The 22,797-nt window shown below is 42.4% G+C and overlaps 1 protein-coding gene across 3 annotated transcripts in view; it reads right to left on the bottom strand.

The window, feature by feature from the left end:
- Window positions 1-22,797, bottom strand: part of SKA3 (spindle and kinetochore associated complex subunit 3) — a 226,723-nt gene that overhangs the window by 136,862 nt on the left and 67,064 nt on the right. The window lies entirely within an intron of this gene.

Below are 22,797 nucleotides of genomic sequence, written 5' to 3'. Positions count from 1 at the left end.
TGGCCTAAACAACCATAAGAGTACACTTCTAGGGCCCCCAGGAACTCAGAGGAGGGCACATAGAGAATGAAAGGGTATCAGGCAAGGGCCTACCGCTAAGTTCAATCTAAGTCAGTTGTCACTGGTCAGATGGGCACTTTAGGAAAAAGTCCCTGGAGTCTCACTGGAGATCAGCCTTCTGACTCTTGATTCCACTTCATTATCCTGGGTACAAGAGGGAGCAGGTCCAGACCTTCAGGGCTCATCTTAGGTAACAAACAGCAGGTTCAGTCTTCTACTGCTCTTCTGCAGGTTCAGATGGTGTACTATTGAGGCAGGTTGGCATGACACTTTTATGCCTAGCACTAGTTAGTGAGTAGGGATCACTCCTGGGTACTCCCTAACAATGGAGTCTAGGGGGCAATAGAGGTTTTATAGATCAAAAGCAGGGGTCCTACAGCAACCACACTGCAAATACACACATTGTCCTGCCACATCCTGTTTTCTTCCTAACATGCGCCTCAAACAGACCAGTCAGGTAGCATTTGCCACTAATGTCTACAGGATGCCCACAGCTCCCACCCTAAAGATTCTGTAGACCTCGGAGGAGTTATCCCTGCTCAGTTAGGTCAACCTATTATGTAGCTGCTGGGAGGAATCTCAAATGTCATTCACACCTCATTTATGGCAGAGGACAGGCCAGCAGTTGGCATAGGATAGTACTAATTCTATGTCAGGACTGAAGGTGAGGATTATGCTCAAACTTTAATTCCTTTAATACTTCCAGTAGTCTTCAACAATAAGAAACTACCTTTCCCATGATACTACTGGGAAGAAAATACACAACAACAGATCAACCAATCAGAAACCAGAGCCCATAGTCCATATAAGTAAGTATCTCCCAAGGCACTTCCTCTTTCTTTCCAGCTTCCAGCAGAGAGATAAGTCCTTTCTAGTCTTTGTAGTTATTCGCCCTGTAGGTACTCTCTGGTCATTCGCAGCTGTTTTTCTGTTTGTAGGGCCGCGAGTTGCAGTGAGGTTAGCAGCCCACTAGAGGGCAGACAGTCGGCAAGCTTTACACATCTCCATGCTCCACGGGGAAGGGCATCTCCTGCATATGCGGAGCAATCGCCTCCCCTGTACGGAGTCTGTTGCCCTCAGCCTCCCCTGAGCTGCCTTGAAGCCGGACATCCTGCGCTGACAGGGTCGGTCATATTATTTTAAATAGCAACGGATGCCTGAAACAGGTCTGTACACGCAGGTGAGGCAGATAGCAGTCCCTACATATTTAAAAACATAACAGAGCGCAACGCGCACGGCAATATTAACCCCTTTGATTCCAAAAGGCGTGTACAGCCCGTTTTTTGACCCACAACTTCCCAACTCAGTGCTCTTGCACACCTAAAGTGCCCCCTGATTTTTACCTGTACCCAACTGCCCAGAGGACCTAAAATTTGTGCCCCCACCCCATTCATAATAAACAGGCACACAACCATTGTGCTGAAACTCTCTGCAGGTTATTCAGTGGGAGGTAATTTCCCCTACACAATTATGCAATTGCATGGCGATGGGGAATATTTTGAGCAGGAGACCATTTTGGTCCTCCCTATTGATAATAAGATCTGCCAGACAATGGATCCCTTCATCCATCAGGCAGTGGCCTCGGTCATTGAACCATTAAGCCTACACCTACCCTTTTCCCCTTTATCTATATAAAGAACCCCTTCACAAGGGTTCCGTGCTGGGGCTCGAGCAGCAGGCGCAGTGCCCCTCAAAATGCTCGTTGGAAGCTGGGGTGGATCTGACAGCCTTTGACTGGCTGAAAAAGGCATTTTTAGAGCGTCCTACTCCTTCAGGCCTAAAAGCCTCAGTGGACACCTTAAGCGCTCCGCCCCCTTCCCCTCAGCCAATGGTAATGACTAGGACTCTCTTGGGGACTTCCTGATGAGGCAGGCCCGCCAAGCCTTGGCGGCTCTCACCTCTTGCTACACCTACCCCCTCAGGCACCCAAGTTGCAGTGACCCCTCTGACATGCTAGACCCTGAGGTCCTAGTTCATCCCAGGTCCACAGAGAAGGTAGGCAAATACATGTCCAGCCGGCTCAGGAAACCTCTGGAAAAAGAGGTTTGCTCAAAGATCAGAGCAGAATGTCTCCACCCCTCCCTTATGGGCAAAGTATCTGCCACCCCAGAGATAGATACCTGTATGGCTACTTTCCTCCAAAAGTTCATCTGTGACCCCAAGAAGGGCATCAACAGGTCATGGGAATACTGTCAGGTTAAGCTCCTAAAGATCATTGGTCACCTAACAAAGATTTTGGAGAGTTGGCGGAGGAGGCTAAGGCCTCAGGTGCCTCTCTGTCACCTGAGCTTGTATCAGGATGGGCACAACATGCTGTTATCTTCCTCAGCAATGTAAATTGTGTGCTCTCTGCAGAAGGGTGACGGTCCCTTCTAATTAAGGTTGACCTGAAACTGGGGGACCTCGCCTCCACGTAAGCGGGCAGGTCGTGGCAGAGGGTGTTTGACCGTCGGCTTCTACTCCCAAGGCCCTCCAAGGGGACAAGGTTTCCTTAAGGGCCAGGATCAAGCCTGCCCCGGAGAGTTCTTCCCTATTAGAAGGGGCCACCGAGGACGAGGCACCAGAGGTTCTTTCAGAACCTCCAAGCTCAGGTGAGAGGTCATACAGGTCAGTTCTTACAAAACTGGTGGTCAATTACCTCGGACACTTGGGTCCTACAAACAGTACAGGGATTCTAAATCGAATTTTATGGGTCTCCAGTTTAACACTCGCGTCCATTGTTTTTTCCCGACGATCAAATGTCTCTGATAGATCAAGAGGTGGGCGACCTGCTCAGCAAGGAAGCTATTGTCCCTTCCCCAACTCCATCCCCCAGGTTTCCTCAGCAACCTCTTCTTGGTGGAGAAGCGAGATGGCAGACATCATCCTGTCATCAACCTACAGAAGTTCAAAGGTTGGCTGGTCTACTGCTATTTAAAAATTAAGGGGATACATCTCCTCCGGGATCTGTTACATCCAGACGATCGTATGGAGGGCTTAGACCTCAAGGATGCATACTTAAAGGCCCCTATCATTCCTCCGCACCATAGATTCTTACAATTCCAGTGGCGCAGCTCCATCTTTGAATTCCAAACCCTTCCCTTCAGTCTATCCTCCTCGGTTACTTGGTGCTTCACCAAGGTCTTGTCTTGAAGCTGGTAGTGGAACACTTGAGAGCCCAAGGATATCGTTTAATAATATATCTCAACAATATTTGTCCTATGCAACACTGCCCGGTCAGGCTATGGGATCACTTGCAATCGAAAATCAATTTCTTAGAGAGTCTGGGTTTCATCATCGACATAAAGAAATCTGTTTTGGTTCCTTCCAAACAGATCACCTTCCTCAGTTTCATCAACTCAACTGACAAGACTCTTAGTTTGCCTTCTAGAAAGGTGACGAAAAAATGTGCAGGGAATTGAAAGACACTCTCCAAATCCTCCACCTCTTTACACCAGATGGCAAGGATCATGGATCTTCTTTCATTCTCGATTCAGGCGATTTTTCTGGGTCGCTACATTACAGGGCCCTGCAGAAGCTCAAGGCCTTCCTCTTAAGCAAAGGTCTCCAATATTCGGAGCAGGTTCCTCTGACGGACTAATTCAGGGACTGGTGGTTGTCCCATATGGAGGGCTGGAACGGCAGAACCATCTTCGGCTTGGACCCAGACCTTATTAAAGAATCTGATGCTAGTAAATCCAGTTGGGAAGTGTGTTGCAGCAAGTCAATCACATCAGTTGCCTGGAGCTCATGGCAGGCTCTTTCGCGGTCCAGTGCTGGACAAAAGAGAAGGTAAGTTGTTGCATGTTACTAAAGATGGACAATGTCTCAGCAGTCTGCTATATAAACCACCTGGGAGGCTCCAAGTCGATGGTCCTGGTGGACCTAGCCAAGGACTTTGGACGAACTGGGTCAACAACGTACCAGTCACGGCAGGGTACCTTCCGGGAGCATCCAATCAAATTGCAGACTGGTGCTCAAGGGAATGGCCAGACATGAGTTTTGTGCCAAATGGATCCTCTGACATTCTCCCAACTCAACAATCATGGAGGCCAAATTCTCTATTTTCCTCTTTGTATCCCGCCTGGATCATCAGATTCCTAGGTATTTCAGCTGGACACAGGATCCCCTAACTCTGACGATGGATGCATTCCTACAGGATTGGACGGAGAAGAGTTATACCTTTTCCCCCTTTCCCATGATAATGCGACTGCGCACTTAGGTGAAGAGACAACAGGCGGAAGAGGAGGTGATCAAGCCCCTATGGAGATTGCAAGTTTGATTTCCAGTTCTTCTGGAACCTTCTTAGGATTTTCCAAACCATCTTTCCCATGCTCTAAATATTTTTCAGAATCCCTTAGGCCAAGGTCATCTGCTAGCCCTCCAAGGTCATCTGCCACTCGTGGCATGGCGGATTACCAGGAGAGATGGCGAGTCCGGGGTCTTTCACAGGAGGCTGAATGTATGCTGGCCACAGCCTGGGCAAAAAGGACCACCAAACGGGATAAGTCAGAGTGGTCCTGATGGGTGTGTTGGTGTGTTCAACACCAGGAAGGTCCCGTGGGGTGGGAAGTTGTCCCAATCCTGAACTTCTTGGCATTTTGGCATCACTAGGTCTGGCATACAGAATTATTCATTCTTATCGCTCGGCTATATCTGCAGGTCACTGGCCAGTACAGATGGCTCCTGTAGTGGAACACTCCTTGGTTTGCAAACTGATGTGAGAAATCTGGCTGTCTCTACATCCGAAGCCCAGGTACTCAGTCAGTTGGGAAGTCAACATGGTACTGAATATCTTTTGTTCTTGGCAGCGGCACGAGTATCTTTCATGCAAGGAATTATTGGCAAAACTGGCAATGCAGCTCTGTTTGGTGTTGTGCCGTAGGGTCTCTGACGTCAAGGTCCTTGATGTCTCAGGCCGAGTCTTCACTCCAAAGGGAGTCACACTCCCCATTTCAAGAAGAACTAAAGCAGACTCCTGGACGATCTCTTATCCACACTTCAATTCCCACCCTAACCTTTGTGTGGTAAGGTGTCGTAAGGCATACTAAATCTTGGCGGAGGAGTTTTGTCCACCATGTGAGAGACAGTTACTGATATCTCCAATAAAACCGTTAGAAGTGGTCTCATCCCCCACCATTGCTCGCTTGGTCATGCACGAAGCGGGCATCGATGTGCCACAGTTCAGAGCTCACTCTATGAGAGGGGCCGTGGCCTCAAAAGCCTTTTCTTTGGCAGCTAGACTAGAGGATATTATTAATGCAGCTGATTAGTCTTCGGACTATGTTTAAAGTAGTTTTATTTTAAACTGGTGATTGATAGTGCATCTTTGGTGGTGGATAAGCTTTGAACAGGCATAATCCTCACCTCCGGTCCCGACACAGAATATAACATTTCCTAGCTTTCTGAAAGGAAAGTTTAAATTCCATTAAGGACACCGAGGCAAGGATTATTCCCTCCCATCTGTTAACACCATTTCCCTACCCTGGATATTTTTTCTGAGATAGGACTAATAGAAACTTTGTTCAGTGTACCTTTTGTTTATGGCTACATTTTAATGTACCTTATAATGTGATCATGCTCATGCATATTGCAAAGTTTCCCTTCTTAGGTGCTATATGCGTATAATAAGGGCGTGTGATGACTCTAGATGTTGGTAAGGCCAGCTAGTCAATTTTATGTATCTTTTTCCCTCAGGTACTGATTCCAACAAAGGTGAATGATCCAGGATAACTCTTCCAGTCGCACTCAATAAAGAAGTGCCTTGGGAAATACTTATATGGAATATGGACGCTGGTTTCTGATTGGTAGAACTGTTGCTATGTGTTTTCTTCCTAGTATTCCTAGTAGTATCACGGGGAAGGTAGTTTCTTATTGTTGAAGACTACTGGAAGTATTAAAGGAATGAAACTTTGAGCATAATCCTCACCCAGTGTCCTTAACAGAACTGAAACATTCCTTTACGAAAGCTACAAAATTTTATATTACCCTTCTGAAAGCTCAGGCAGGTAAAAAGTAACTCTCTAAAAGTTACTTTTCCTTATAATTTCTTAAAAATCCAACTTCAGCACTGAAGTGGAGTTTAAATAACGATTAAAAGTAGTGGTTTAGTTATTTGTCTGGCTGGTCTGTTTCACTGAGTTATTAGTAGTAGTATTTTAATTTGTACTCTGGTTTTCTACGTAGGAAAGCTGGGCCTACCACAATGAAAAAAGAAGCTTTCAGCTTTTTACTGTAGGAACATGATAAAATGTATTTTCTACCTGTTCCACTCTCAAATCTTATGCACGCTGCCTTGTGGGCACAAAGCCTACATTAGGGTGACTTACTAAACATAAAAAGGGATGTCTTTGTCAGTCAAAGGTTTATTTTGACAGATTGCAATGCAAGCTTTACACTGCACAGGCTACAAAGAGGAGCCATGCAGTAATGTTTGCACTGCCACTGTAGCGGATGGCACAATAGGTGCTGCAGACCAGAAATGGCATTTAACTTCCTGGCTGTGGGTGAACTTTCTATACCGTTTCAATGATCCAGACACAGTTCCCTTGTCTTGGTGATGGAGCACTTGTGCTTCCCCAGTGTCCTCACTTCTCTGGTGGGGGTTGCTGATCAGGTCACTGTTCTTGATGCTCCTGGTAACCTCCTCCGGCATATGGTGTCTCTATCTTCAGAGTACAAGGACTTCCACCTGATTGGCATAGTGAAGTCCTTGGTGGGGTTGCCACAGCTACTGCACGCGGCTACGGACCTTGTTGCACAACAGACTTTTCGCTAAGGCCCTTCCTGGCAAATGAGGTTGCCAGCTTAGCACTACACACAGGCTCCAGCTTTACTGGCACAGTACAACACAGCTCAATTCACGACAGCCTTCCTGTGGCATACATGTCTAGCAGGCTCCGTCCTGCACATGGGCAACAACCTGATTGGTGCAGCAGCAGTCTTCTCACACCACACAAAGGGAGTCCCACTTGACAGGGCTCCTCACCGGAGATTACTCTCTCCAACTTTTTCCTCTTCCTCACAGGGAACACTGGTCTCAGCAAGCATGTAGGCGCTGGTGCTCAAGGTTCCACGGCAGGTGGTCTAGGATCTTCTGGGTGATCTCCCTCACCCAGCAGGGAGACTAACAGGCCTTGACCACCAGTCCTGGTCACAGGCATAAGTCTTGCAGAACTTTCCATCCACAGATGGTAATTTTTGTGATCTCAAGCTCCCCTTGTTAAAGCCCATTTCCAGACACCAAATGTGATTTAGGGTCAGAGTTATTGAATTTTTATGTTGGGGTCTGATTCTTTTGAAGTGTCCACTCCTCTGCTCTCTTCCTCTGAAAAGCAGTCTGTCACAGCAGGAGTGACTGCAAAGCTGACAGTCCCACAACACATGCCATAACAGTGACTAAAGTTCACACCTGGAAGTCAGCCACAGTAATATGTGCATCAAAAGGTTAGTCTTGGGCCCCAGCCCTGCTCTTTATGATTCTCTTATTAACTACATCTCCTTCCTTAGAAGTGTCAAGGCCTCTTCCTTGTGACCACTCACTGAATTAAAGAGCACCTTTTGAAGTTTATGGGGGAGCCTGGCTCTCGCCTCTCCAGTGTATGAACCACCCAGCTCACAGGAATGCAGCAATACACAAATCTGTCTAGAAGGCTTCCTCTACTCATGTGTCACCATGCAGACCTTGTTCTTCCAAAGCAAGACCCAAGGGCATCCATGCATTGTACCATTTACAGGCACACATACACCCAAGTGCAGGCACACAGCATTCATACACTTCACAGCACGGTATCCTCCCTGTAGTGTACTGCTCATATTCACACATACACTGAAGCACATACATTTACCATGCATGCACTGACATCACTGAATACTTCATGTCCTGTGCCACTCATAGGCATACATACATCCAGCACATGCATTCACCCTGCATGCACTGCATAGTACTACATTATCCTTGTATTGTACCTCCCTGACACACACCCAGCATAAGCATTCGACCTGCAAACACTGCACAGCACTAAATTCTTCATCTACCGTACCACTCACAGGCACACCCACTCCCAGAACATGCATTCAACATGTACAGACTTCACAGTACTGCATTATGCTTGTATTATATCCTTAACAGGCATACATTCACCCAGCGCAGATACATCACTCCTGCGCTACGCAGCACTTAACACTAAACCGATGTAGGCCTAGGGGTGAGTTAATTTCTGGTGGAGGCAATAGACTTTCACCAATATGAGGGTAGCATTTTTGCCACCCATCCAGATCTAAAAAGACTGAAATCCGTGAGACAGGCCTGTGTAATGGGACACACGGATGATCCGTGCTTGCCTAGGCAACAAAAATCAACATTAAGGATTCAGATATCAATACAGTTGGGCACTCAGGGGTGGGGTGTACATCCGTTACCATGCAGAGGATTTCTGTCCCCAAAACACAGTTTTAGGTTTCATCTACAAACAGCTTTTGGCTGTCTGTTGTTTAAGACCTTTTTTTATTATTTTATTTTTTACACAATACAAATACTTAGAGTGGGTTTTGAGTCAGCTCATAGCTTATCATTAGCTGGCTTTCTGGTCAATCTTGTTTGTTTACTCCTTATTTGTTGACTTTCTTTCCTCTTCTTAAGTTCGTCCCATACCTGGAGCATGGCTTCTTTACCATCCTTTTGACTGAATGGCTTCTATCCATCTACGGTTACCATTAGGGAACTGCTTATCTCTTTTTCATGAGCACTCCATGGGAATGCAAGCGTTTTCATGCTCTCGCCCCTATGTTCTGCTAATCCCTCACATTACGGCCAACTGTGGTCATCTTGTTGCTCAACAACCATCGTAGCGTACAGGTATATTATTGCAGAGGTTTGATTAAAGAGCAGACTTTATCCTGTGGTTTTATTTCATATCCTATGTTGACATGTTGCAAGAAAGCCCAGGATTTGGCAAACAATGTCACTACTAGAAGCAAAGAGTGTACTTTTCTTTTACACTGTTGCAGTCACTAAATAGCTGGAGCATTTGTACCCGTGCCAAGTCAGCCTTGGCAACGGGTTTTCCTTTAAATATGACACTTCTTTATTCATGGTCTCGAACAGCACTTCTGTTATCTTTTAAACTAACTGGAACTAGTTATCAGTGTTATTTTTAATCTGGATGATATTAATTGTTCTGTTTTGTGATACCTTAAGATATGCCTCTGCTTTTCTCTAATATTTTGCCAGTCATTTTTTAGCAATGGGTAGTATTTTTGCTTCATATCCTTCAAATCTATCTTTTAAGACTTCTACATCTCTTTAACTATATTACACGGGAAAAAGTGGCAGTCTATTCCCAAGTGCCTCTGCCTACTCTTTGTACGGACAAAGTGGAATGCCATGTCATATTGTGTGTGAAACAAATGCTTCGATAAACCAATTCCTATACTGTCTATGGTTTTGCTAGATCGATATCAACAAAACATAACCTAAACTGTATGTTTTACAAACAAAACATTTTATTCACTGTGCATTTAAAACGGAAACATTTACATGTGATTAAGTTTCTAACAAATGTAGTGTTCTCTGTAAATCAACCAGCGTTAAAGTCACTGAAAGTGAGACTGAAATGCATTAATACAGGGAACTCCAAAACCCATTTTTACAGAAAATGTTCCAGTGGCTACCTAAAACAATGGAAGATCAACTATAAAAATTGAAACTAAAACAGGAACAAACATATAAACTTGCCTCAATTCATTATCAGCACAAAGCATTATGGATAACTCTGGAATAGCTTAACTAGCCAGCTGAACCCATGTTTCAGAAAGGATTTCCAATGATAACGCAAGGAAAGAAGTTGAACACCTATCCTCTGCATATTCCTCCACATAATTGGGCAATTTACCCTACTGAACACTGTGGCTTAGTGGCTGGAGACAACCTGGACACTATGTTTTTGTGGTGTTTGTAGGGTTTAAGATTTCCTCAAAATTCAAGGCAAAGGAAGGTTATAGGATTGTGTGCGCCATATGATCCCAATACTCCGAGCCAATTGTCAATGTCCCCCACATCCTATTTGAAACCTCTATTGTCTGATTCTTTTTATATTGGCACAAAATATAATCAAACCACATTCATCTCAACTTGCGGTCAGGATTTTAGCCGTGACCACATCTGTAACGTATCCCACACAATTCCAGGATTTACACTGCATCATTTTATAGCCTACACACACAACACCAAACATCTGCATAGCTACTGAAAAAAGTTAATTTATTTTTGCACAATTATTTTCTTCTCATCTTTCCTACTAAAAACAGCTTCTTGAATCTTATATATGACCGGAAAGAATTGCAGTTAAAACCAGAAGGAAAACTATTGCAAGGGACACTTCTGACACGGTCTAGTTTTTTGAAGTGTGGACTTGAACTTTAATTTTACAGTTTAGCACATTGGTCCTTAACCTTTTCTCTTCTGTGGACCCAGACCTAAACATTACTGGAACTCAGGGGACCCTCACTGAATCGTTATTGGAATCTTTGAACTCCCACTGAGTCATTACTGGAAGCCAAGAACGCTGGTCTAAGCATTTTCAATTATCGGAATCACAAAACAATACTCAAACAATGAAATATTTTATTTAATTCACAAACAAATATACAAAAATAACAATGGGAAGATTGGAGCTTTTCTAAATTAATTTTAGACCACTCATCGTCCATTCTATAATCTGTTTGATGCACTTGCACTGCTCCCATGATTCAACTGAGGATAATAACTTAATTTTTAGCCTCCAATTACAAATTCCTTCACATTTATATAAAGTTTTAGCATGTTCAACTTTACATTTTGTTTCTTGATTTTTATACACTAGTAATTGTTATTTAATTTTCTAAGCAGTTGCAAACTCCCCGAGCAGGTTTCACGGAACCCCAGGGATGCCCGCACCACAGATTAATAACCACTGACTAGCGGACAGTGCTCATTACATTATCTCATAACTGCTACATCTTGTGAATAGCCTGTGCTTCACTAACAAGTAATCTACAGATGAGGTACAGGTACTGCCATTTCTTGTAGTCTTACCAAGAATATGACTCATCAACCTTCCATACAAGAAACATATTTGTAAACTAAGAAGCCATTCTAATACAAGGTGGATCCTTTTGTTTCCAAGTCTCAGGAACAGACGAGTAATCTTTCAGATCCTTATATATGACAATGGACCACCTATAGCGCCAACAATGACCATGTTAGCACTGGTAGGAGTAAACTAAGTAACCTCAATTAGAGTTATGACAAATAATCTTCGAGACTACCCAGGGAAATATAGCCCTTGAAAACAAGATCTCCTTTGTTCCCAAAAGATACCTTGCACTTACATTTTACGCTAAAACACACGTCATTTTTGCTGCAAGCATTAGTTACTTAAGTCATGGAAGCCTTCCTTATTTAGTCATATTTACCAACAGGACAACCCTGCAGCCAGTTAGCACAACACAATTCTTAAAATACGGAAATACTTGCCCCATGAGTGGGAACTTGAATGAATCAGTAAAGATAACCAGTCTCAGACAGCTGGATCATCCTTCTAGAGCCATTAATCAAGGTCTTATGTATGTAACAAATTACTTACTTAAATGAATCAGCAAATTGGTTGATCTCCAAATGCTTTTACTGCCTCACACACTTCCAAGATATTATGTTACATTCTCACACTACTTTGTTGCACTTCCTCTTGTGCTACGAAAACAATATGAATATCAATTTGAGGTGATCCTAGAGTGTTGCATAATTAAGAAACCATAGGACAGGTATTTGTGGTGATAAACAGCATTGCTACCCTTCTCACAAGCATAGTTTCTTATTTTTTAATCCAACTATTATAACATTACTTATATTTTCCACTTATAAGATAGGATCATGAAGCAACACAAGTGCATTTTATTCTCTCCATTATCATTCACTTTTTAAACGTTATCTTGAGTCATTAAACACAACATTGGAAGAGGAAAGTGTCTCAATTCATGAATATTCTGATGAGTCACATCTGTACTTGAAAACGTCCTGACTCCGCTATGTACTTATCATTCGCTCCTTGAGAAAGCTCCAAAACTACAAGTCTAACAACGTATTCTAAATCCACAAAAAACGCATGAGTGAACTGAACACAGATGGATTTTCTCTTCTTCAGAAGTTCCTTAGTAAGATCACTAACCAAATCTTACCTAAATTAAAAGAAAACATTTCCAGCTGAGGTCTGGTTTACAAAGCTATTCACTTACATAATCCTTCCTACTTGATAAGCCTGCTCACCACTTTTGAAACCGAAGGGATCTCAGATGATAGAACTTGCTTTACCTAGAAGGTGATGCAGCAGGTTTACAAAATCATTCATAAGTATATTAAGTAGTACTTTTTTTACATACTCTTAAATGACTTTGTGAGTCGTTGTTAGTAAAAGAGTTGAGAGGGCATAGTGTTTTCTGTTTGTACTAACTGCATAGGAATAGTACTAAATTATTCTCATTTTAGATTTTTTGTAGGCCAATTCAGAAAGCATGTAAGGGTATGTAAAAGTGCACTACCAAAGTATTACTCACGTACTCCAAAATACCTTTATAAAAAGGTAAATAATTGTACTACACTATCCCATTTCATATTTTAACTGAACCCTCCCTTCCTACCTCCAGAAAACATTTAAAGACTTGCCTATTTCAGGTTGCTCTTGAAATTATTGCTTTACAGGACAAGAAAGCTCAGAGGTTAGCGATGAGTTGATCATTTCCTGTTTTTGGTTTTACACCAATACATTCAGAGAGCATAGATGGCAAGTGGGCATCCTAGAAGAAGGGTACGAAGGAAGAAGAGGCCAAGTTTCACTACAGTAAGAAAAACTATACTTAACTTCCAGATATCCTTCCTCTTGAATCATGAGACTTTATACTGTCTGGGGGCACTACAGGGAGTGCAGAATTATTAGGCAAATTAGTATTTTGACCACATCATCCTCTTTATGCATGTTGTCTTACTCCAAGCTGTATAGGCTCGAAAGCCTACTACCAATTAAGCATATTAGGTGATGTGCATCTCTGTAATGAGAAGGGGTGTGGTCTAATAACATCAACACCCTATATCAGGTGTGCATAATTATTAGGCAACTTCCTTTCCTTTGGCAAAATGGGTCAAAAGAAGGACTTGACAGGCTCAGAAAAGTCAAAAATAGTGAGATATCTTGCAGAGGGATGCAGCACTCTTAAAATTGCAAAGCTTCTGAAGCGTGATCATCGAACAATCAAGCGTTTCATTCAAAATAGTCAACAGGGTCGCAAGAAGCGTGTGGAAAAACCAAGGCGCAAATTAACTGCCCATGAACTGAGAAAAGTCAAGCGTGCAGCTGCCACGATGCCACTTGCCACCAGTTTGGCCATATTTCAGAGCTGCAACATCACTGGAGTGCCCAAAAGCACAAGGTGTGCAATACTCAGAGACATGGCCAAGGTAAGAAAGGCTGAAAGACTACCACCACTGAACAAGACACACAAGCTGAAACGTCAAGACTGGGCCAAGAAATATCTCAAGACTGATTTTCCTAAGGTTTTATGGACTGATGAAATGAGAGTGAGTCTTGATGGGCCAGATGGATGGGCCCGTGGCTGGATTGGTAAAGGGCAGAGAGCTCCAGTCCGACTCAGACGCCAGCAAGGTGGAGGTGGAGTACTGGTTTGGGCTGGTATCATCAAAGATGAGCTTGTGGGGCCTTTTCGGGTTGAGGATGGAGTCAAGCTCAACTCCCAGTCCTACTGCCAGTTCCTGGAAGACACCTTCTTCAAGCAGTGGTACAGGAAGAAGTCTGCATCCTTCAAGAAAAACATGATTTTCATGCAGGACTATGCTCCATCACACGCGTCCAAGTACTCCACAGCGTGGCTGGCAAGAAAGGGTATAAAAGAAGGAAATCTAATGACATGGCCTCCTTGTTCACCTGATCTGAACCCCATTGAGAACCTGTGGTCCATCATCAAATGTGAGATTTACAAGGAGGGAAAACAGTACACCTCTCTGAACAGTGTCTGGGAGGCTGTGGTTGCTGCTGCACGCAATGTTGATGGTGAACAGATCAAAACACTGACAGAATCCATGGATGGCAGGCTTTTGAGTGTCCTTGCAAAGAAAGGTGGCTATATTGGTCACTGATTTGTTTTTGTTTTGTTTTTGAATGTCAGAAATGTATATTTGTGAATGTTGAGATGTTATATTGGTTTCACTGGTAATAATAAATAATTGAAATGGGTATATATTTTTTTTTGTTAAGTTGCCTAATAATTATGCACAGTAATAGTCACCTGCACACACAGATATCCCCCTAACATAGCTAAAACTAAAAACAAACTAAAAACTACTTCCAAAAATTTCAGCTTTGATATTAATGAGTTTTTTGGGTTCATTGAGAACATGGTTGTTGTTCAATAATAAAATTAATCCTCAAAAATACAACTTGCCTAATAATTCTGCACTCCCTGTAGATAGCAATCGACCAGTATGGCCTCTTTAAGAAAAGGATCTATCATCTACCAGATAAAAGACTCTCCACTCCTTAGAACCTGGACTACAATAAATATGTCATAAAAATGAACCAAAGGAAACTGAATATTGTGCATTGGAGGCTGCCGAGAAGAGCGCAATGGCAAGATCTGGAAGTTGAGGCTGAGGTTCTATGACTCCTCTCCCTCACTGACCACCACCTCTACAGTCCTGACATTTCAGTGAAACTGCATAGAACAAAACAAAAAGAGCTGTCAAGCACTCCTGGTCCCCTCTATGAGCAGATGCTTCGGGATGTGGGTGGCGGCCAAGTGAACTGCAGAAGGAATGGCCCAGAGAGGGTTCAGTGTGTTTACAATACTCAGTGGCGAAGCTAGGAGCAGAGGCGCCAAAGTGGATAGTGATCTATGTGGCTCTACTTCTAAACTGAGATTGGGGGTAAGAGAAAAGATAGCTGCCTTGGCTCACCTGAGGGAAAAGTGAGCAGATAGTGCCATTTTGGAACACTTATGAATGCGAAAGTGTGACACTGAAGCTGGCTGATATTCTCCAACTTGGGTGGGCCTGCAAGGCACATGGTAGTTTTGGAATACAGTGCTCTTGGGCAAAACATACAGACAGCACAACAGCCAGCAGGAAGGGATCAGAGTCTACTTGCAAAGGTGATACATCACCGGGATTCCTAGCAGACACGCCAAAACTCACCAAGTCAGACTTACTGGGCTACGTGAGGTGCCAGATAACATCTCACAATCTGGGGAAAGAACCTCAAGCTGCCAAGAACAACATTTGAGACCAGAAGTAGACACTGGCCATGGACGGAGACACAGGCCTCAAAGAGGTACACAGGAACGGGGAAAGATTTACAAGAAGGTACTACTGCTAGATGTGCAGAAGAGTCTGTATACTAGCGACATAAAAATAGACACCATGTTTATCAGAATGGACCAGGTCAGTGAAGCTCGTCTTGTTGACCTATTGACTTGGCCAATGCTCTTTGCAGATGCTGTGTAGCACTGTTTGGTGACGCGATGTTATATGTATACAAGGTTAAATGATGCAGAAAAATGTCCATTCATGTTATGTTCTACATTCTGGATTGGAATGCTCATGTTAGGTTTGAGGGACAGTTGGTTTTTGGTGCTGTAAAGATAAGACATGAATAAATCACAGCTGATACCTTGATCCATGTTTCTGGGATTATTTGACCTCTACAATTTGGCACTGATTTACATGAAACCCACACAAGAAACTTAAGGATGTGCTGGCAGGGTTTTATAGAAAAAACCAAGGTCGTGAGAGCGATCCGTGCGTCAAAAGAGGCATAAATTTGGCGGAGGTAACCTTAGATGGACAAATTTTGGTGTACTGAGGTACGTTAACACATATATTAAATAGCGTTTTGGAAGCTGCTGTATCACAGATACAACCGCATTGTGACATTTAAGTTTGGCAAATCAGTGGTGGTGTGTGTTATATTGCAATGAGATTGGAGTTTGCTGTTATAGAGGCAGTGGAGTAGGGAGGCTTATAAAGTGTGGCGGAATAAACAGAGAAGTGTGGCTGAGTTGTATCTTGCTGCAGTAACTGTTAGTGGGACTCACCGTTTCCGGCCACATCGAACCCACCTGCAGCCATGCAATGAACTCACTCAAAGTTTGTTGAGGGCAGGGGCTGCATATTAACGGGAATCTATGAGGCAACGTGGGCGTCAGTGGCGCACACACTATTCTATTATACAGCAATGTCATAGCACAATCTAAGTGCAAACGGTGGAAGTAAAATAGGGACATGCACATTAGTCATCATAATATTTTTAAAGTTTGATGAAATACCAGTGACACACATACACTATTTTAGCACCGTACCATTGTGTTGTAATGTAATAACAGTGACATGCACACTATCTCAGCACAGCAACGTGAGTGCACATCTGGCAGGATACCTCGTACAAGTCAACATGAGCAACATTCTTTTTTAATTGTACTTGAGAAGGAACAGTGGCATACACACTTGATGTGTGCAGTGTGTTGGTGCAAAAGCAACACCATTTTGTGTGGGGCAAACAGTGATATGCACACTATAAAAGAAACAGCGTGTCACGATAGAAACAACAAGTATAGACTTTCAGCGACACGCACACTTTTACCATTTATGTTCTGTGCATGGTAGGGTCTTATTACAGAGAAGGTTATGTTTGCAATGGTGGATGTATGTTATGTTAACAGATTTGTAAGGTGCATAGCTGCCCTAAAAATAAAAAATGCTTCCCAGTGTTGGCCTAACTAAGAAACCCACACTGCAGAGCCTATCACCAAAAGGGGAGACTGGGTGGAAAACAGCCAGGTCATAAGGTACTTTTTCTAAGGAGAATTTGATTTTAAGTAATTCTCACAGACAGAGGAGGGGCATTCCAGAGAGAAGGAGCCAAGGCATGGGACGGACCACCCCCACTCAGGAGATGAGTGGGGCGACAAGATGAAAAGAGATGGCACAAAATGGGCACAGCCTGAAAGTAGAGGATCTTATGAGCAGTGCAAAGAGTTCTGAGGTGGATACGCTTCTCCACCGGGAGCCAGTGTATCCTGCGCAGAAGACCAGATGCAGAGCATACTTTATAGAGTGAAAAGAGCAACCTATTGGCTGCATTTTGGGCGGGTTGTAATTTTTTAATAACAGATCTATTGGCGCCCAGGTAAAGAATATTACACTAATCCAGATGGGACAATATGACCGTCTGGATGATGGCTTGGCGGGTGCGAAAATAAAAAATGGGTTTGAGCATGTCAGAAGGCCAAAACAGGATCCAGTCATCGATTTGGCTTGAGCCTTATAAGCCATCTCATATTCATATATATTCACCTCATTTACTTTATTGGAGTCAGACATATGAGCTTAGAGCCAACAATCATGCAACGTGTAAATGCACTGCCACCATTTTTGCAAATGCTAGGTGATCCCCTGATCAACTAAAAAACCTGGTTCAGAGCTTTCATTAATTATCTGGTGGCCACTTGGGGCAATAGGTGTTGTGCTGAAAGGAAAAGGTTTCTAATGGAACACAATTTAGGTTTTGAAGGACAAGTAGTTTACAAGCATTTTCCGCCAGTACATGATGGTTCAGGCAAAGAAAATAAATTCGATGAGCATCAGGAAGCAATAAAAACTGGAGACATTCAATAGAGTCCGAATGTTAACAGGCACACATTTTTCACTTGAGAACAGCACCAGGAAGAGTCAATAGATACATATGTAGCAGCTCTACACATGTTGGCTGCTGACTGTGAATTCAAATAATTCACCACTCAATTGATTAGAGATCAAATTGTTGTCAGATATTGGGACAAGAAAGTCCAAGAAAAGTTACTCACTTTGAAGAATCCATCACCATCAGAAACAACTGACATTGTTAAGAGTATTGAAATTTCACATAAATCATTAAAAGAGTTAGTCACAAAGGAAAATGTGTGTACACATGCAATGTCAGACAATTTGAGTAAAGATTAAAATGCATGGAAAATAGGATCTCAGAGAAAGCAGCAAGAGGGATTCAGGGGAGAAGAAATCCATTTTTCAAGCAGAAAAATGTTTGCTTTAGATGTGGTTTTCCAAATCATGCACCTACGGGTCATCCTTGACCAGTGAAAAACGCTACTTGTCGAAACTGTGGCAAAATGGGACATTTCACTAAAGTGTGTCAGAGTAAAAAGAAAAGAGTGAATGTTCTTGATGAGAATGAAAGTGATGAGGATTTGGTTTAAGTTACAAAGAGGACAAGGGATGTGGCAGAGGTGGGGGAGATCAGTTGAAGTGTGTTGATACCTACAATGAAAATGTTGTGGATGGCAAAAATTTAAGTTTACGTGTTGACTTCAGGTGCCAAAATGACTATTATTACCAAGGAATAGTTTTTGGGGAAATGGGGGGGGGGGAAAGAGCTTTTACTGCCAGACAGGAGCTCTGTGTCATGTGAAGGGAAGAAAAATGAGTTACTGGGGTTTTTCAAAAGTGCATTACAATTTAAGGGCAAAAGCATATTTGGGAAGGTTTGTGTTGCTAAGAAGGAACTGAATATCTTGGGATGGTACCACCAAGGTTTGTTTGGCACGACATTGAGACCTAGAAGGGAAATGCAAGTGGCATTGGCGAATGATGACACTTAAATGCTTTCCCAAAGTGTTTTTCACGAGGTAGCAGTGTGAAGATTGAAAAGTTTAAAAAAGTTCTCAGTCGTGGTTTAGGAAAAATCTAAGGATTTAAGCACAAAACTTACATGGAAGATGGAAAGATACCAGGTCAAGCATAAGATGAGGAATGTGCCAATGAATATTAGAGAGGATTTGTCTGTAATGTTAAGGAAAATGTCCATGGAAGGGGTTACTGAACCTGTAGAGTCATCTTTATTTGTGTCCCTGTTTGTAACTGCAAGAAAAACAATGGAGAGTTGAGTGTGTTGATTTAAGAAGCTTAAACAAGGTAATTTGGGTAGACTCATCGGTTGCCACTTACTGATGATATTGTGACAAACCTTTCAGGAGCACGGGTACTAATAAGGTTGATCTGGCATCAACATAACACAAGGTGAGTTAGACTAGTCATGTAGACACCTTGAAGCTTTTGTGTCTCCTGCTGGTACTTTTCAGTTCAAGAGGATGCCTTTTGGTTTGGCTTCAACTGCATTTTCAGTGCATAATGGAATCGGTATTAAATAATATCAACTGTGTAGTCACATTTCAAGACAATATATGCGTAGCAGCGAAAAACAACCAAGAGCATAATGAACTAATGAAGACAGTGTTGGGAAGACTTGACGAGGTAGGTATTGTAGCGAATGTAAAGAAATGTAAGTTTGCTAGATCAAGCATGGAATATCTAGGCCATGTTATATCAGAGAAAGGGTTGAAGCCACGCCCAGGGCTGATAGATGCAATCAAAAATGCTTCCATTCCTGAAAACACAGAGCATGTTTCTTTTTCTCTGTGGGTTTATGAGTATTATGTGAAGTTCATATAGGATTTTTCAAGTAAAACAGAAAATCTGTGAGTGTTACTCAGTTAAAACAAAGTGTTTGTGTGGAATGAAAATTCTGAAACAGAATTTGAGGCATTGAAACAGGAGGAATGTTCGGCTAAGAAATTTGCATCATTTGATCTAGATTGCCAATGTTTGATTAGTGATGATAGCAACAGTGGTATAGGAGCAACTCATTCTCAGGGCAGCAGCAAAGGGGAAAGAACAGTGAGTTTTGCATATAGAGCACTGCGTAACAATAAAAAAAAATGATCTCAGTAATCAAAAAAGAGTTGTTAGTATTTTGTTGGGCAGTAGAACGGTTTAGGAGTTTTGCATGGGGAAGAAAGTTTACTTTTTTAACAGACTATGAGCCATTGGTAAATATTCTGAATAGATGGGTTATTAAGGATCATATAAAAGAATTGCCAGATGAACTTCTATATTGTTGCAGTATCATTTTGACATCCAACACATTCCGGGAGAAAGAAACATTAGGGCAGGTTATTTGTCAAGGGCATACCAGTGTCTGGACATGTCGCTTGTTCACCAGAAGGGGCAGATGATGAAGAGTGCCTTATTACTGCAACTGATGTATGTACCGAGAGTGGTTTTAAATAAAGTGAGTGTTAAATTAAGTGTTTTATAAAATATGAAGATTTGAGGCTGGTGCAAAAGCATGTGGTATAAGATTGGCTAATGAAAAAGTTGTTGCATATAAGGATTCAACCTTATCTCAAGGTGGCTGATGAATTAACGTTGGAAAAACGGAACATGGTGATGAGGGATGATAACTTTGTACCTCCAAGTTCATAACGTGCCAGAATTATACATTGGGTCATTAGGGACATTTAGGTCTGACAATGACTAAGAGAAAAATACGATCAACATACTGGTGGCAAAGCATGGATACTGACATATCTCAAGCAGTCAGGGAATGTGTAATCTGTTCAACTAGTAATATGTCTTTGAAGACAAGAACACCTTTGCTTTATCCTGTGGAGTTCCCAGAGGGGCCTGGGTCAAAGTTGGCTACAGATTTCACAGGGTTCTTCCGATTTTTTTTAAATTTTGCTGTGATTGATTACTACAGCAAATGGTGGGAGGATGAATTTGTTCTTGAACCAAATACCAAGACTGTTATCTCTTTTCTTCAAAAGATATTTCTTAGACAGGGGTTATCCTAAGAACTTGTATCAAACAATGAGGTGCAGTTCATGTCATGTGAAATAAGAGAATTTTTGACAAAATGTTGCATCACTCACAAACAGGTGGCTCTATATCACCCACAAGCGAGTAGTTTCATGGAGAAAATTAACTACACATTAGTGGAATGTGTGCAGTGGGCAGTTAGAAAAAAGGCTGACTTTCGCAAAGCTGTAGACAGCATGTTGTTGTGCCATCACACAAATCCTAATAATGTCACAGACAAGACTCCATTTGGAATCATGAGGGCTGGACTGCTAACGTGTGATGTGCCCACTGTGGTTGAAGGGGTGGAAGTCTAGGTCGGAGCACGAGCGCATAACAGATATGGAAATTTGTCCGAAAGTGGAAGTTTCTCAAAGTAAAATGAAACAATATTTTGATAGCAAACGTGAAGTCAGTAGAGATGACAACAGAATTCAACTGGGGGATTGGGTTTGTATAAAAGAGCCCATTCATGCACCAAAGGATTCATCTAAGTTTAGAGGGCCTATTGCAGTGGATGCAGTCGAGGATTGTGCGATCAGAGAAAAAGGGCATGAATGGTTGAATCTGGGTAGAAGAGTGAAAGTGAGCAAAGTAAGTGAGGCAGATGAACACTCCAGGTCAGATATGACTAGTGTTTATTCTCAAGATCAGCACATCGAAAACACAGCCTCACCAAAACAGTCAGGTGCTCATCATGGCAATACCAAAGAGAAAAGAGAAAAACAGTAAGGTTTCGCACATTAAGTCACGGTTAGTGGGTAGTCTCAAATATGTTGAGGCAACAGTTATTATATCATGTGTGTTTCATTGGGTTTCTGTGGCTTTCGTATATATTTTATGTAGATTATGTTTTTTATTTTATGTGTTCCAAACTCTTAGGACGGTGCAAGTTTAATGTTTTTGTAAAGGGGGAAGAAGTTGTGGTAATGTGATGTGATACGCATATAAGGGTAAATGATGGTGAAGAGTGTACATTCATGTTATGTTTCACATTCTAGGTTGGAATGTTCATGTTTGGCTTGAAGGACAGTTGATTCCTGGTTCTGTAAAGATAGAACGTAAATCACAGCTGATACCTTGATCTATGTGTCTGTGATTGTTTGACCTCTACATCCGGTCAAAAATCTAAATGCTTTTTGCCAATACTATACATCTTTGGCAAAAAAAAAAGAAGAGAAAAAAAGGGAATGCACAAAGACGCAGCTGCTGCTGTCAGCAACGCCATTCTGTAGGCGCATGCAGGTTTAGGCATCACTACTCATGCATATATCTCTGAGACGACACAGGTACCGTTTTTCCATTTATTATTTACCAATTTAAGATAGTTGATGCCACTTAAATCAGTAAATAAACTACAAGAAAGTGTATTTACGTGAAATCTCTTCAGAAGAGAAGCAGGCTAGTCAGCAAATGGCGGCTGCTGGACAATCCCCAAAAATATAAACAATTGACAATCCAAATTAAAAATCAAGACAGAATGAAGGGGTTTGGGGTGTGTGTGTGGGGGGGGAGGGGTGGAGGGGCCCGGATAGTGAACATCAGTTAGTGACACAACGTCAGTGGCCCTCTCAATGGCTGGCTATTTTATGGAGTGGGACCTTCATCCCAACATAGTGTTATAGACTTAGTCTAAAAATCCTTTCTGCGCAACGCCAAAATGCCCACAAAACCCAACAAATTACAAAGGCTATCGCAGGGTGTTAGTCAGTTCATTTGATTTCTTACGGTATGCTCCTGGGATCCAAATACTTAGTTTTGGCAACTTCAGGGAAAGCATCACATGTACCACAAAGGAGGCCTGGAAAACTTCGAAATTCTCTGTGTAAAGGATTTATTCCAGAATGGAACTTTAATTGTGTTTGATCAGCTGGTTGAGCAATTCAGCCATCCAGTGGGTCAGTTCTGACCCATGGAAGACTCACATTGACCTTTAATAAAAGTTTGGATATAAATCAATCAGAAACTTCCACTCACCCAATAATAATCCTACATGATAGGAGCCGTCAAAGTTTACCTCTTGG

This window comes from Pleurodeles waltl, chromosome 8 (assembly GCF_031143425.1).
Source record: "Pleurodeles waltl isolate 20211129_DDA chromosome 8, aPleWal1.hap1.20221129, whole genome shotgun sequence".
Taxonomy (NCBI): domain Eukaryota; kingdom Metazoa; phylum Chordata; class Amphibia; order Caudata; family Salamandridae; genus Pleurodeles; species Pleurodeles waltl.
Note: the sequence above shows the minus strand (reverse complement) of the source record. Positions and strands in the feature narration are given on the sequence as shown.